The following is a 14,924-nucleotide window of genomic DNA, read 5'->3' on the forward strand; positions in this document are numbered from 1 at the left end:
GTCCTTGTTCTTTTTGCCGTGGCAGAAGTTTGGCTAGGACACACAAGCAAAAGGGAAAATGGGGGATTAGATAAATCCCTTCTTCCGGATCATCTCTGAAGGGGTAGGGTAGGAAGGTGAGCACACACTTGTGTCTGGACTAGAAATATAAAAATAAGGTTGTTTACTTAAGAATTTAGGAGTATAATTATGTCAACCGGTTCTCACTTGCTTGCTGCAATTATGACGACTAGGTTCAACGGCAGGAATTCTGTGGGAAAAGAGTCCTCTCCTCTTTTTTCCCTTCATCAGCCAGCCTACGGGATCTTCCACCTCCTCCCCTGCTGGAGTTTTTCAAGGCTCATGTGGGCATCTGCAACATGGAAAGCAGATGGCTTTTTTCTTGACTCTGCTTTGTTCTTCTTTAACAGCCTCTTTACAAAAGCTTCCCAGAAGCGGATGCTCCAGGTCGGCTCAGCACTCGAGAACAGCAGAATCCGGTTATCTAAGAAGGTGAGATTCCCAAGCGCTAGGTAGACATGAAGACAAGGCAGACCGCTGAAGGTCAGTGTGGGGATTTTAAGGAGTCTGTCACTGAGTAAGGATGCCATGTGCTGAAATTACCTGGGCCATGTTCTATGATTATCTGAGTTGTGTAAGTAGCTACCCATTTGCAGGTAGGGGTGACTAGTAGGACAAAGTTTTGATGTCTGCAGACAGGATTACTTTTTAAAGACTTTGAAAGTATGTCCTTATCTCATGGTGAACATCTCAAGCTGGGCCAGCTTGGTTACTGTCATTTGGTTGCTGAGAGAAAATGGTTAGGGTGGTACACAGGTGGGGGAAAGGAAATTCAGGATGCTGGGGCGAGGATAGATACATCAGAACTTGGTTTTCAAATACCGGTCTGCAGGCTGGTAACAAGCTGGCTGCTTCCAAATTGCTTGGGAAGCTTGTTAAAAATAGACGCTTCTAAAACCTAGCTCCAGAAATTTTAATGCAGTATCAAATTATGGTTGATTCTGATAGGTTTAGGAATGAAAGGAGTAGTTAATATGTAAGATTTAGAAGACTGGTATGCATCCATTATGTAAATATGTGGTTATTAAGTGTCAGCTGCATGAAAGTTAGGGTTTTTTTTTCCTTTGGTTCTTTGGAAATAACAAACATGTAGGGGACAGGCTGTGATGGTTGATATTGGTTCCTGAGGTGACTGGATTGAAAGACATCTAGAAAGTTATTAAAGCACACTTTAGGGAGTACTTGACAGTGCTTCCAGAGACAGTTGGCATGTGTGTCAGGAAACTGACCTGGGAAGACCTGTCCTGAATATGCAGGACACCACCCAATAGGCTTGAAGCCTAGATCAAGTAAAAGGACAAGCAGAAGCAAGGGCACGCACAACTCGTTTTGAGTAGGTGCGGTTTTGCTGCTGTTATGGTCTGTGAACATCAGATTTCAGCCTTTGCAGCCTTTGAATGTAAACTCACACAAGCAACTCTCTGGTGAGCTTCCAGGCCTTCAGCTTCAGAATGGGGATGTATCGTTGGCCCAGATTCTTGGATTGAGAAGCTGATGGTTTCTTTGAATTTTTGCCTATAGTTGCTGTGATGACTCAGCCTCTGATTAATGAAGATAATTAATAAATTCCACCACACATATACACACACATGCACTCACACGTGGGCACACACACATTCCAGGAGGTGCGTATTTTCTTTTCTCATGAACGTGACAAAGTGCCTGACAAGAACATCATTAAAGAAGGAAAGATTCACTTTGGTGCATGGTTTCAAGGGTTTCAGTCCATCATGGTGGGCAAGGCATGGCAAAGCAGCCCCATGGCATTGAGAGCTTGTGGTAGAAATCTTTATACAGTGATTCTAACACGAAAGGGTTAGATGAGAAGGAGCCAAGGATAATACACTCCCAAGGACTCACCACCAGAGACCCATGTCCACTAGCTAAGCCTCGTCACCTAGAGGATTTACAGCCTTCCCCACTGGAACTTCCAGCTGGAGACCAAGTGTTCAGATGTGCGTGTGTGTAAGAGGTAACAGACTCAGACCATCTATAATCTATTGGTTCCTTTCCTCTGGTGAATGCCTACACACACACACACACACACACACACACACACACACACACACACATGCATGCAGCATGTTTCAAATATCTTTGAGCAGTTATGGAGGATTGTATAGGTGGGTAGATTAATAGCAGACAGATACATAAATTTTCAGACATCAGTTTTTACAGCTCTTTGGGATATAGAGAAAAGAGTGAAAGTGTGCTTTCTAGAGAAAATAAGTAGGTATTTAGAAACATATAAAGAATGAAGAGAGAAAGAGTTTGCCCAGAATAATTCCTGTTTGAGAGATCTAAAAGTTGGGGAAAAGTTCAATGACGCTAGGTATGCAGTGCTTAGCACAATGTATGTAAATGTCAGTAAGTGATTAAGTATTAATTATAGAGATTAAAAGCTATGGCAAAGTAACATTTTATCTTTCCCTCCCTCCTTTTCTCCCTCCCTCCCTTCCTCCCTCCTTCCCTCTCTCTTTCTATTTCTCGTGTGTTCTACAATTCCAATTATTTTTCATGGAAATTTAAAGTATTTTCTAATTTCAAGACTTTTATTTAAAAACCAGTTTTGAAAGACATTAAACCTTCAATAGTTTATGTATGAAAAAATAGGGGGATGGGCAGTGCGATGGTTGCCAGAGGAAAGGCAAGTCAGAAAAGAGATGAGGCCGTATCACAGGCTTCCATGTTTCTATAGCAATCCCTGTGAAGTTGTCTTCCTGGAAAAGCTATGGCTATCTCAAGGTGAGGTTATGGTCCCTGTGGCCTTTCAGAGCCCAGGTCTTCTCCATTCAGCAATTTTTTCTTCGTCTTAGCATCTGCATATGAGGAAAGAGACTATAGAAACAGTACATGTGCTGCCATTGACAATTGCATCCCCATATCTTTACAAAATTATTCTGCTCAAATTCAATTGTTGAAAATTAGTCACTGGGCCCAGCTAGACGTGAGTAGTGTATGAGTACGGAATGCTGGGAAATGTAGTCTCTAATGGAAACTTTGGGTCCTAAGATCCTCAGGTATGTGGCAACATACTTGTGAAAGGAAATCAGAAAGTGAAGCAGTCACTAAAAGCAGTCAGTAAAAGAAAGACTAAATCAAATCTCTTACATTTGAGAGAAGAGAAAGCGTTCAAAGAGTCCGTAAAAGATTAACCATTGAAGCCTCAGGTTTAAAAATGAGAGCTGGCTGAGAAGGTGCCTCAGTGGGTAAGGTTCATATGAATGAGGACCTCTGTTCAGATTCACACATCAAAAGCTGACTGTAACAATGTGCATCTGAAATCTCAGCTCTGGGGAGGCCGAGGCAGGAAGATCACTGGACTTCAATGGCAGCCGCGCAGCTTAATCTGTGGTGGGTTGGCCTGATGCTGCTTGTATTCTAATGTTAATACTGGTTCCTCAAGACTTGGTTGCCCCAGAGACAAGAGAGTACTTTCAAGAGAACTTTTTTTTTTTCAGGGAAAGTCTTGTATTACAAAGAGAATCAAATTTACAAACTGGAATCGGGTAGTTTATACAGGTGGGACCAAGCTTACGAAAGATTGATCCAGCTGGAGTTCTGGGTCACCCGTGACCAATTACAAAGCATCTGTGTGCTTAAGGGCAGTGTTTTGAACACAACAGGCACACAAACTTCGTGGTGTAACAGACAGCAGGGAAAATGGGATTAATGAGTAGATGGGAAAGCAAAGCAGACAGTATGGCCGTGCCTGGGGGCTCCACTGTGGGTGGCTGGGTGGGTGAATATATGGGTGTGTGGATGACAGAGGAAGTGTGGAAGTAGAGACCTTTTTTTCTAGAAATTTACCATCACCTGGGTGGGGGACAATTGGAGACAAGCTCCACCTAGATTCCTTTTGCTCTTGGGTTTCCCAGCAGCTAGGAAGAGGACACAGAACATGTAGTTTAAAGACCCATCCCTTCTCTCTCCTTTTCCAAGATGATATAATGCCACCCCTTGGTGGACAACACACACTGTTTGAGCCCTTTACATGTTACCAGTAAAAGCTTGCCCCTGAGGAGGATTAAGCCGAGGTTGCCCAGAGGGTTAGTTCCTGGATTCTGCTCCTCTTGGGTCCCTACAGAAGTCCTGGTTGATCAGTTTCTGAGGCTTGTCTAGAAGTGGAAGAACCTGCAAGACGGTTAAGCCCCTAGCTGTCATGAGGAAGGATGTTCTTCACCCTCCTCCTAAGGACAGACTTCTCTGCGTCAATCGGGGTTGGCCGACCTGACCTTGTCCTTTCTGGCAACACAAGGGCTCTGGCCACGGGTGCAGGAAAATCCCTTTGCTCAGCTGCCAGCAGGCGGCAGGGACTGAAAAGGAGGAGCGCCACCTAGTGTCGCTTCTAAGCACGACCAAAGGCATCCAGACTCATTAACCCTCCTCAGAAGACAGGGCAGTGTGGTAACAAATTCACCTTTGCCTTCACACAATAAAAAAATACTACCCCCTTCTCTTCCTCCAAAAAATCCAGGAAAATATCCAAAGCTGCTGACATGTAGGGAAAAGGCACAAAGCGACTAATTGGACAGGAACCAAGGAGGAACAAGTTATCTCAAGAACTTGCCTGTTCGATGATGCTGAGGAAAGCACACCACGGGTCGGCTCAGACAGGAACCCCGAGAGGCACATACACTGAGCCCGGTTCATGTACAGATTCTGAGCATTTTTTTCATAATTGATCATCACATAGCTTGTTCATACATTGAATGTTAGAATACCATGTCAAACCACGGCCAAAGAGAAATGTGTAATCCACCGTGTAATTCTGCTAGTAAGGAGGCTGAAGTTAGAAAACCCCAGGTTGAGCCCAGGTTGAACACAAGTTCAAGACCAGTCTGGGTAACCTAGTGAGAATGTGGGGAAAAAAGGGATGAAGCAGTACCAGTGTTTCACATGGCACAGCATGGACAAAGCCTAAGTCCAATCTCTAGCGGGGGAGAGACAGAGAGAGAGCACATATATGATAATATAGTTTATGTGGTATATAGTGTATGTAAGGTATGTGATATGTGGTATATATGTGTGTATCTGTGGTATATGGTGGGTATATGTTGTCTTTGTATGTGTGATATGTAGTATGCATATATTGTGGTTTGTATAGATGGGATGTATGTGTGTGGTGATATAGTATATGAGTCTCGTATGTGTGGCATGTGGTATGTGGTTTGTATGTGTATGTGGTATGTGGTGTATATATGATATATTTATGGTGTATTTGTGTGTGTATATGGTGTGTGTATCTGTATTTGTGGTGATATAGTATGTGCAGTGTGGTATTTAGCATGTGATGTGTGTGTGTGGTACGTAGAATATGTATGTGGTGTGTGTAGTATGTGGTGTACATATGTGTGATATTTGTGTGTATGTGTTATGTGGTGTGTGTATGTTGTATTTATGTGTGTGATATATGTTGTATATGTGTGGTGTGTTTGTATAATATGTATATGTGTTGATGTGTGTGGTATGTGGGGTCTATAAGCATGGGGGAGTGTGGGGTGTAGTTGTACATGTGTGTGTTAGAGTGACCAATGCATATCAAAGTTCCCGTCCTCCTTCTCTTTGTTATCTTTGTTTAGGGGTTCTCTTGCTTATGGTAATGATACTCCTTGGCGGTTCGAGGGACTCTTCCTCATTTCTGATGTCACATATTTCCATGTGTTTCATGTGGGCATTCTCCGTTTTTCTTATTTAATACCTGTCTTTTCCTTAATGATAGTTCTGCTTTCTGACACATTCCATGGGGAGGAAAGGACTTATTTTTCTCACAGTTCCACAGAACAGTTCATTATCAATATGTTTTTGTGGGATCTCTCTGCTCTCCTGGCTTCCTATTTCTGTCTCTCAGTGGTGTGTCTGGATGAATATGGGCTCTTAATTTTAATGGAATCTCTGAGTATATGACATTTTATGATTCTATAAGTTTTCTTTTTTAAAGATAGAAATTTTAGACTAGTTTTAGGTTAAGAGAAAATTTGACAGATGAAACAGATTTCTTTCTTTTTCTTTTTTTAAATTTTTTTTAATACGAGTACACTGTTGCTGTCTTCAGACACACCAGAAGAGGGCATCAGATCCCATTACAGATGGTTGTGAGCCACCATGTGGTTGCAGGGAATTGAACTCAAGACCTCTGGAAGAGCAGCCAGTGCTCTTAACCACTGAGCCCTCTCTCCGGCCTGGAACAGAGGTTTCTTATACATCCTTCTTCCTGCCCATACATACAACACCGCACCACCAACACCCCTAGAGTGTGGTGCTTGCTGTAATTGGTAGGCTTGTGTTGACACATCACTATAACCCCAAATCTGTCATTTACAGTCCTTCTTGGTGTGGTACATTCTATAAGTTTTGGAAAATGTAATGGTAGACATTCTCCATGGTAGAATATTTTAAATAAATATATTTAAAATGTGAGTATTTCCTCTGTACTGAAGTCTTGTGCTTCATCTGTTCATACACCTTCCCTCCTACCTATTGTCTCCATAGCTGGACCTGTTCCAGAATGCCACACAGTAAGTCTCAAACGTGGCCCATTTGATACAGTGCTGTGCATCTAACCAAGCTCTTCTACGTATTTCCTTGGCTTGATAACGCGTTTCTTTCCGGTGCTGAATATTCCATCCCCTGGATGAACTAACTTGCCTTAGTTAGGGTTACTATTGCTGGGATGAAAGGTCAATTACCATGGAGAGGAAAGGACTTATTTTTCTCTCAGCTCCACAGAACATTTCGTCATCAAAAGCAGTGAGGGCAGGACCTCCCACAGGGCAAGAACTTGGATGTAGGAGATAACAGCTGAGGCCATGGAGGGCGCTGCTTACTGGCTTGTTTCCCTATAGCCTGATTTTCTGGAGATAGATTCTCAGTCAAGGCTCCGTTCTCTTTGAGGACACTAGCTTGTGTCAAGTTGACATAAAACTGGCCAGTATAGCAGTTTTTCCAATTATGTGCTGGAAAACATCACCACTGCTTTCACGATTTCCATTTCCTTTTGAGACAGCATCGCATTAGTCCAGCCTGCTCCAGATTCACTCTACACGTATGTATATTATTAGAGTTATAGCTAAGTACCTTATTTTATCAAATGCTAATGTGAATAGTGTTATATTTTTAAGTCCAAATCCCACTTGTCTATTGCTGGCACGTAAGAAAACGACTCACAGGGTATACTGTATTACACAGCATGTTAATGCTGTGACCTACAGCTTTGCTGCGGTGAGGTCCAAGAGTGTTTTGGCCGTTTGCTCAGATTGTCTACATAAACTTTAGTACAAGGTTTTATTTCTTCCTTCCCCATCTGTGTGACTACAGCAGCAGTGTTTGGATTATGAAGAAGTTTTAATATATTTTTCGATGTCGTGGCTAATAGAAAAAGTAGGTGTTTAGGAACAACATAGGACTTCCAAGCACTGGTGTGGGCTTCCCAAAGATGGTTACACACAAGTCTCAGCCGTAATCACACAAACAATATCAGTGGCTCTCAAGTTACACCTCAGAGGTTGCTAAGAAATACCCCACCACCACTAACACCCTTTAAAGAAATAAGATCATAGGTTTCTCTGAAGGTGCCTTGGATGGGATCACAATCTTACGAGATAACTGTGTGTCACAGAGGGTTTCATAAGGAGGTTAAGATATGCCTTTTACTCTAAATGTGTTCCTGGTGCGAGTCCTAGAAAATCACAGCTCTATAGCTGGGCAAAGAGATAGGCCATCCCCAAGGCTCATATACACCTCGGCTTTGAGCATGGTTCACTGTTATTTTAATATTCTTATTTAAATTATCTCCTTATGAAATAGTTATTTTCTGTATATGGCAACCTTCAAAGGAAATATTGTTAATTGTGCTGGAATGAGAGGCTTCAGTTAGGCATCAAACTTTACACATTTCTTTAATTTTCTAAGTCCTTCTATTCTGCCTCAAAATGACTCTGCAGTGTGTGTGTGTGTGTGTGTGTGTGTGTGTGTGTGTGTGAAGATACAGCCACCTGTCTACTATCAATCAAAAGACACAGTCTCATAAATGACTCATTACTACCAACATGGAAATGCCAACTATAAACTTCCCCAAATAGATTGGGAACACCTGAGCACTTGGTATTACAAAGACTAGTCCAGGAACTGACTGAATACACCAGACCCACAATGGATACAAAGACCCTTAACTTGTGATGCAGTGGATTGCAGTGGCAACAGTTCTACCTCCCTGCCATCTAACCCCCAGTGTGTGCATCAAGGGACATAGGGGCAGAGAACACTGTACTTACTGTCTTTGGGGCTTCAGCTTAGTTTGGTTGTTTGATAAGGCACACTAGAACCATTTTTGCACATCCGCCCATCTATCTATCCATCTATCTATAGTTGGTCCCATCCTTTGCCTTCAAGGTCCTATGACTTCTGTGCCTAAGCTGTGACCCTACTGTACAAGAAGCTCTCTGAGCTCGTTAATACCTTATTTCTCATCTCTCTCTGCATCTGTATGAGCTTTCTACCTTTGCTTCTAGCAGGCCTCTCTGAACTCTGCAGCCTCTTCAACCCTACTGTAGTCATTCTGTGTGTATTTACATATACATGTATAGACAGACACTGCGTACTGCTACACACACACACACACACACACACACACACACACACACACTGCAACGTGTGATTTGAGAGTTAATAATGGTGACTAATATTGTTATAAAATAACCTGTGACAGGAATGGCCAGTGGAGGTCTACTAGGTAAGTTACGGTCAACAAAACCAATGGAGCCTGCATATTAATGTTATCCAGTAAGCTCTGACATTGTGGAAAGGCCCATACATTTCTGTCTATGTACGATAATGCTTACCTTCCTGTTCTTCTTCCTTCAAAATCTTTGTAAAAGTTCCTAGTAAACATCAAATTAGCACATTACGTAGCTGGAGCCCTAGGCTAGAAGCTTGACTCCAGAGAGGGTTACAACAAATTAATTCTAGCATGAGCACCAGAAAGTAACGGGGGCAGTTAGAGGAAGGTTTTAGTCAATAGGGCCTTGTTGGAAAAATGGAGACTCATCTTCTAGATGTCAACTTGACTGGATCTAGAACCATAAGAGAGATACATCTCGAGTAAGTCTGTAAAGCTATTTCCTGGAAGAGTTAACTGAGTGGAAATACTTTCCACTGGAAGGAAGCTCAGATGTATGGAGGCCCAGGGAAAAGTTGTTTCTTTTGCCTGCTTACCTTTGCCCCCTTCCTGGTGAGGGTTTCTAACTTTTTTTAGGACCCCAGAGCCCAGGTTCTAATTCTTCCAAATGGACAGATACCAATGGCTTTCCAGGAATCCCCCAGGCCTTCATCACAAGACAGAGATTGTCGAAGTATCTACCATCCTGGAGCTAACACATAATAGGTTGTCAGCCTCTGCAATGTGCAGCCGCTGTTAGACTAACGAGGCATGGATCATGGAAGTCAGGACATCATTCCTGCATAGAACCCTGACATACAATCGAGACAAGCTTTTAGTTTAAACAGAGAAAGAATTGTGGCAGAGGTAAGGCCTATGCATAATGAGGTAACCTTGGTCGAACTCTCGTTAATCCTGGCTTTACAAAGTGATTTCAGAGAAGTTTGTATTGCTTAAAGAGACAACCTAGTGTTCTTGACATGATCTCTCCTACTCCGTGCAGAGTTGTCCCCAGTTTCAATCATGGGGTGACCTACCTTTGAAGCTTTACTGCTTCAGTGTAAACTATAGATTTAGGGCAATAACTGGGTACTTTCAGAGACATTTCCAAAGGTCTAGTGCAGAATATTGTCAAAGCTCACACACACACACACACACACACACACACACACACACACCTCTTAATATTTTACCTTAGCGTTGTGCTTTTTGGCCTTTGGGGCATGAGCAGTTTGAGAGTTGGGTTAATGTACCTTTCACCGGGACCTTGCTTTGGATTCTCCTCAGCTCCTTGTGACTTCCATTCAAAGACCTTCAAGGCAGGCTGGAGAATGACTTATTGGTAGACAGTGCTCCCTGCTGTCTCACAGGGCCTCAGCCTTTCTGTCAGGTGCTCATAAGCCCTTGGTAGCGCCAGCTCCACAAGATCTGCAGATACCTGAAAACAGACACCCACATGCACATATACACGTGTTCACACACATAAGCTCACTCACACATGAGTGCATGAACATGTGGCACACGCGCACAAATAAAACTTAAAGTGAATCTGAAAAACATTGAGAGTTAACACACATGCAGGGTAGTGTGAAATAGGCAAAGCTCATTACTAGAGTAACATAAAGCACCCTAACAAGTGAGCACAGGCCATGGATCCAAAGACTCCATCTACAGTTTAGGCAGGGTTTATACTGCCTTAAACTCTCTGGAATAGAAATCATTCCTGAAGGTGCCCTCCCAGTAATTGATCACCCGATTCGGACTGACTTGCAGGAGCAGGCAACGGCACGTTTGGGTTTTTTTGTTTTGGGTGTTTTTTTTTGTTGTTATTGTTGTTGTTTTTGTTTTTGTTTTTGTTTTTTTTGGGTTTTTTTTGTTTTTTGTTTTTGTTTTTTTTTTTTTGCTATCAGAAAGTTTCCTGTCAGACAATAATATTGTGAGGTTTTGAGCTTTGAAGATGTATTTAGATTCCTCTGGCCAATAATTACAGTCTCTAGTTCCAGTGCGTGGGATACCAGCTGTTGACGAGAGAGGGTTCTAACCCTAATATTTTACAATCTAGATAATGTCTGTCTCTCTACCTAATACCTGAGTGCTGAGTTAAGCCTCAATCCACTTTGAATGAAGGGGTCAGACATCAAATGAAAGCAGCGACCCCGCGCTCTTATCTTGCAGATGCCCCCACAGAGGAGTCCATCTTTTTAGCAGAAGCATTTGCAAAGTAAGAAAAGACCTGTTCTATTTATGACTGTTTTTCACAACTTAATGACAAGGACTCTAAATTGAAATGAAATGTCTGCAAAGCCACCTAACAGAGGAGAGAGGGAAAATAAATCAAGATTTTGATTAAGGGTAGGAAGACAGGAAGCGCTGTGTGGACAGTATAGTTTTTCTTAGGTTGCTTGTGTTAACTGGTCTTGAGAAAACAGAAATGAGTAGCTGAGGCAGGCAGGCAGACAGGTTAACAGAAAGGGTGCTTACAGATGGAGAGAGTCCTCATAGGCAACAATGAAGAGAGGGTAAGGAGAAAAAACTCAAGTGAAGAAAACATGGGAGGCTGAGGTGGTGGGAGGTCCCTCTAATTGTAAACTCAGGATCTAAGTATTTGATAAAGGGGCGGATTAACTCTCTACCCACCAGGCAGCCCTCAGTTTTGTGGATTTCTCAGTAAAACATTGTTAAAGAAAAAAGACACTTGAAGAAATCCAGAAATTAGTGACAATGGATGTTTACCACTTAAGCCTTGAAGGGAGTAATTACTTCCTGATTGTCTTGTCTTTTGTTACCAAGTCAACAAAACACAAATTGTTTGTTTTCAAACGTGCTTTTGGTATCGTAGCAGTATTTACATTTCCCCCAAAGAGATAATTGGATAAAGACATCAGTGGGAACATCTCAGGCTTTGGTGAACAGACTGACTTAGAATGAGTGCCTTAGTACTTACCAGGATGAATACCATCCTGCTGGACTGCAGCCTTTTAGGTGGGGACCTAGGACCTCTCAGCATTAAACTGTGCATGCGGTGACAGGAAGCCTTGGAGCCATAGCTGGAGACATTACTGGTCCTTGGTAAATATCCTGATCATTGCACCACTATTTGGTAAAATTTCAGTATGATGTTTTTCACTTGCAAAATAACAGCTTTGTACTAAGAATCCTCTTGGGGACAGAATATCCAAAGGAGGCTAGGTGCTGATGTGCAGCAGTCTTACTTTTTAAGGGCATCTGCAATAGAGCCTAAGAAGATCTTGGAGTGTGAGTTTATTTGCTGAAACAAACTACAGCACTCAATAGTAGGAAATCCTATTAAGATCATGAAAACTCTACCACAGGAGCATTCCCTCTGGGACAGTAGTTTTCAACCTTCCTTTCAACCTTTAACACAGCTCCTTTTGTTGTGGTGACCCCAACCATAAAATTATTTCATTGTTACTTCCCAACTGATTTTGAATCGTAATGTAAATATCTATTTTTCCCCCTTTAATCTTAAGTGACTCCCATGAAAAGTTGTTTGGTGCCCAAAGTGGTTATGACCCACAGGTTGAGAACCACTGCTCTAGAAGAACTCATATATTGTTTGTCTGTAATCATAAGATAATTGATAGATTTGACCAGTCACTGCAGGAAGTCATAACAAAAGGCACACAGTTTGAGCTCCTCCGGAAGCCAAGCTCTTCCATCTCTCAATCCTCAAACCTCACAGTGCACCAGCCGCTCCCATGTCCATGAAGTCACTTCCAAATGCTTGTGAAACTAAAATTTGTGTTATTTCCAAAAAATCCTTGATATGGAAAGAAGTGAGTACAGTCCTTGAACGAGAGAAGGTTTCCCTCACCAAGGCCAACGTTATGCTCCCAGGAGGCATTTATCTGTGGTCACACAGGGCCCCCTTCTCTTTGCTGAACGCTGAGGTATTTCTTCTGCAGTTCTTTTTCATTCATTTTGTTATTAAGACCACTCAGTTCCCAAGCACAGAGGGAACCAATGAAGCCTGGACCATTTGTTATATCTGTTTGTCCTGTTTCAATGCACAAGTTGATGGAAACATTGTATACTATAATTTTAAGAAGGAAACAGCAGGGGAAGCTTAGAAAGAAGGAGTTCTCAGGGAAAGTTAGGGAAATCGAATTAACTGGGCAGATTTAGTTCTCACAAAAATATTGCCTTTGTCCGAGTTCTCTCTCGGGTCTGCTCTACAAACAAATTATGTCTGTGAAGAAAAATCTAATGGAATTTGACTCCAGAGGAAGCTTGTTATTGTTAAAAAGAAAAGGAGAGAAATGGAGACTTCAGCATTTTCATAATTGTAGGTAGTGACTGTTTGGGTCCATGGAGTTTTTACAATGGAAAAAACATGAGAAATTACAAACCACAGACACAGTGTTGATGGGGAAATGGCAGCCCAAAGGCACTGCTGAACTGGCTTGTAGTCACACACACCCTTAGCACTGAGTGGAGAAAGAAACCAAGGACTCCAGGTCTGAGGGCCAGTCTGTCTGTCCCATCGTGATAGCTATCTTGGACCACCACACATTTTCAAGAAACACCTTTTAAGACTTACACTTTTTGGAAAGTCAACGAAAACCTTGAGGATCAAAACATACCACTCTATGCCTGCAGGAGACTAGGATACACTACCCTAAAACATACTTCTGTGGTGTATTTTCAGATGATTATTCTAGGGAACTACAGACATAAAAAGCAGCTCTGAAGACGTGCCCTTTGTAAAAGGATTTACACTTACACAGAAGTCTGAATCAAGTTCCTGTGAACAGGAGAGGAGTTGCTAAACATAAAGACAGACTATGCTAACTGACAGGCACCATATAGTCTTCCCTTCATTGTTCAGTGTCTCCATTTCACCACTTCTAGAAGCCCTAAGTCCCTGATCTTCACACAGCTCAAGATGCTGTGTAAGGCTGAATCTCCGGGCCCATTTTGAGTCTTAGATTTTGTAGGACTCCTGTGTGCTGTGTGTATATATAATTAAATATGCTTTTCTTCTATTCTGTTTTTATGTCAATTTAATTTGCAAGGCCAGCCAAAGAACACCAAAAAGTAGAGGGAAATCTTTTGTCTTTATTCTCTACAACCTCAAACCTAACAGAAATGCACTTTATAGGTTGTGTTCCTCAGTCCAGTATCATCAGAATTTCCTGCTGCATTGCTTTTCCTAGAGTGACACAGAAATATCTCTTTATCCCTGCCTTCAGCTGTCTTACCTGTCCATGGTAGGTCTATAAAATAAACTTTGTCAAACTGTTGACCACTGTCCGGGTAACTACAGAGCCTTTCTTTGGTGACAATCCTATCTGGAAGCAGATCCAAGTCCCCTTCACCTAAGAATCTGTACAGTGATTACTTTGGTTCATGGAATAGCACAGAAACTATTGTCTGCCTTTTCCCAGGCTCTGGTTTCAGAAGCTGCAGACTTCTCTTTACGGGACTCTTTTTCTCTGAATACTCTGAGCCATCGTACAATAGCCAACCGGCCATGGTGAATTCTTAGTGCTAGAGAAGCCATGTGTGAATGTAGTTGAGAGGCCCTGCTGATCACTGCTTTATGAATTTTGATGCTAAGGCATCAGACATATAGGCATCAGTGATGACGCTGTCTTAGTCTAGCCTAGCTACCAGCTGAACATCACTCGGTGACTTAAATCAATTTAGAGGGAAGCAAAATTGTCCGGTTGAGATCTACTGCTTGAGATCCCAAGCACAAAGTAGTAAACTGGATGGCTGTTGCTTTAAGTCCTAAGTTTTGAGAGCAATTAGTAACAGAAAACTAGAATAGGCTCCAACTAGAATACTCAAATGAAACAACCCCAACTCTCAGTGACTTTAATGCTACTTCCTAGAACACACTCACTACATTAGCTTTACAAAAAAAGTAAAAGGAAAAAGAATGTTTGACTGAAAATATGGGGGGACCTGTTATAGTGGCTTAAATGGACAATAGAATCCAGAAGTAGGCAGACAAAATCAGTATAGCGTCTCTAAGCTGTTCACAGAGATTCAGGCCCCCTTCAACTTCCTGCAGCACACAGGAGGACTGCTGTGTGGCTCCCAACTGGTGTGGCCTTGTTCTAAGGTACAAAAAGAGATAAGGGAAAAACAGTATGGGAGCAAAAGCCCATGAGACTTCCAAGTAAACTTGCTTCTTCTAAGCACTGTATTCTACGATTTTCTCTTACATTTCATTGACAAG

General features: G+C 42.1%; 1 long non-coding RNA gene across 1 annotated transcript in view; it reads left to right on the plus strand.

Annotated features, from left to right (window-relative positions):
• Window positions 1–316: 316 nt before the first annotated feature.
• LOC120100827 (uncharacterized) overlaps window positions 317–14,924 on the plus strand; it is a 65,395-nt gene continuing 50,787 nt past the window's right edge. The window contains exon 1 of the long non-coding RNA XR_015674750.1: window positions 317–543. This is a non-coding gene — a long non-coding RNA (uncharacterized LOC120100827). The remainder of the gene's footprint in view (window positions 544–14,924) is intronic.

This window comes from Rattus norvegicus, chromosome 2 (assembly GCF_021556685.1).
Source record: "Rattus norvegicus strain SHRSP/BbbUtx chromosome 2, alternate assembly SHRSP_T2T, whole genome shotgun sequence".
NCBI classification, from domain to species: domain Eukaryota; kingdom Metazoa; phylum Chordata; class Mammalia; order Rodentia; family Muridae; genus Rattus; species Rattus norvegicus.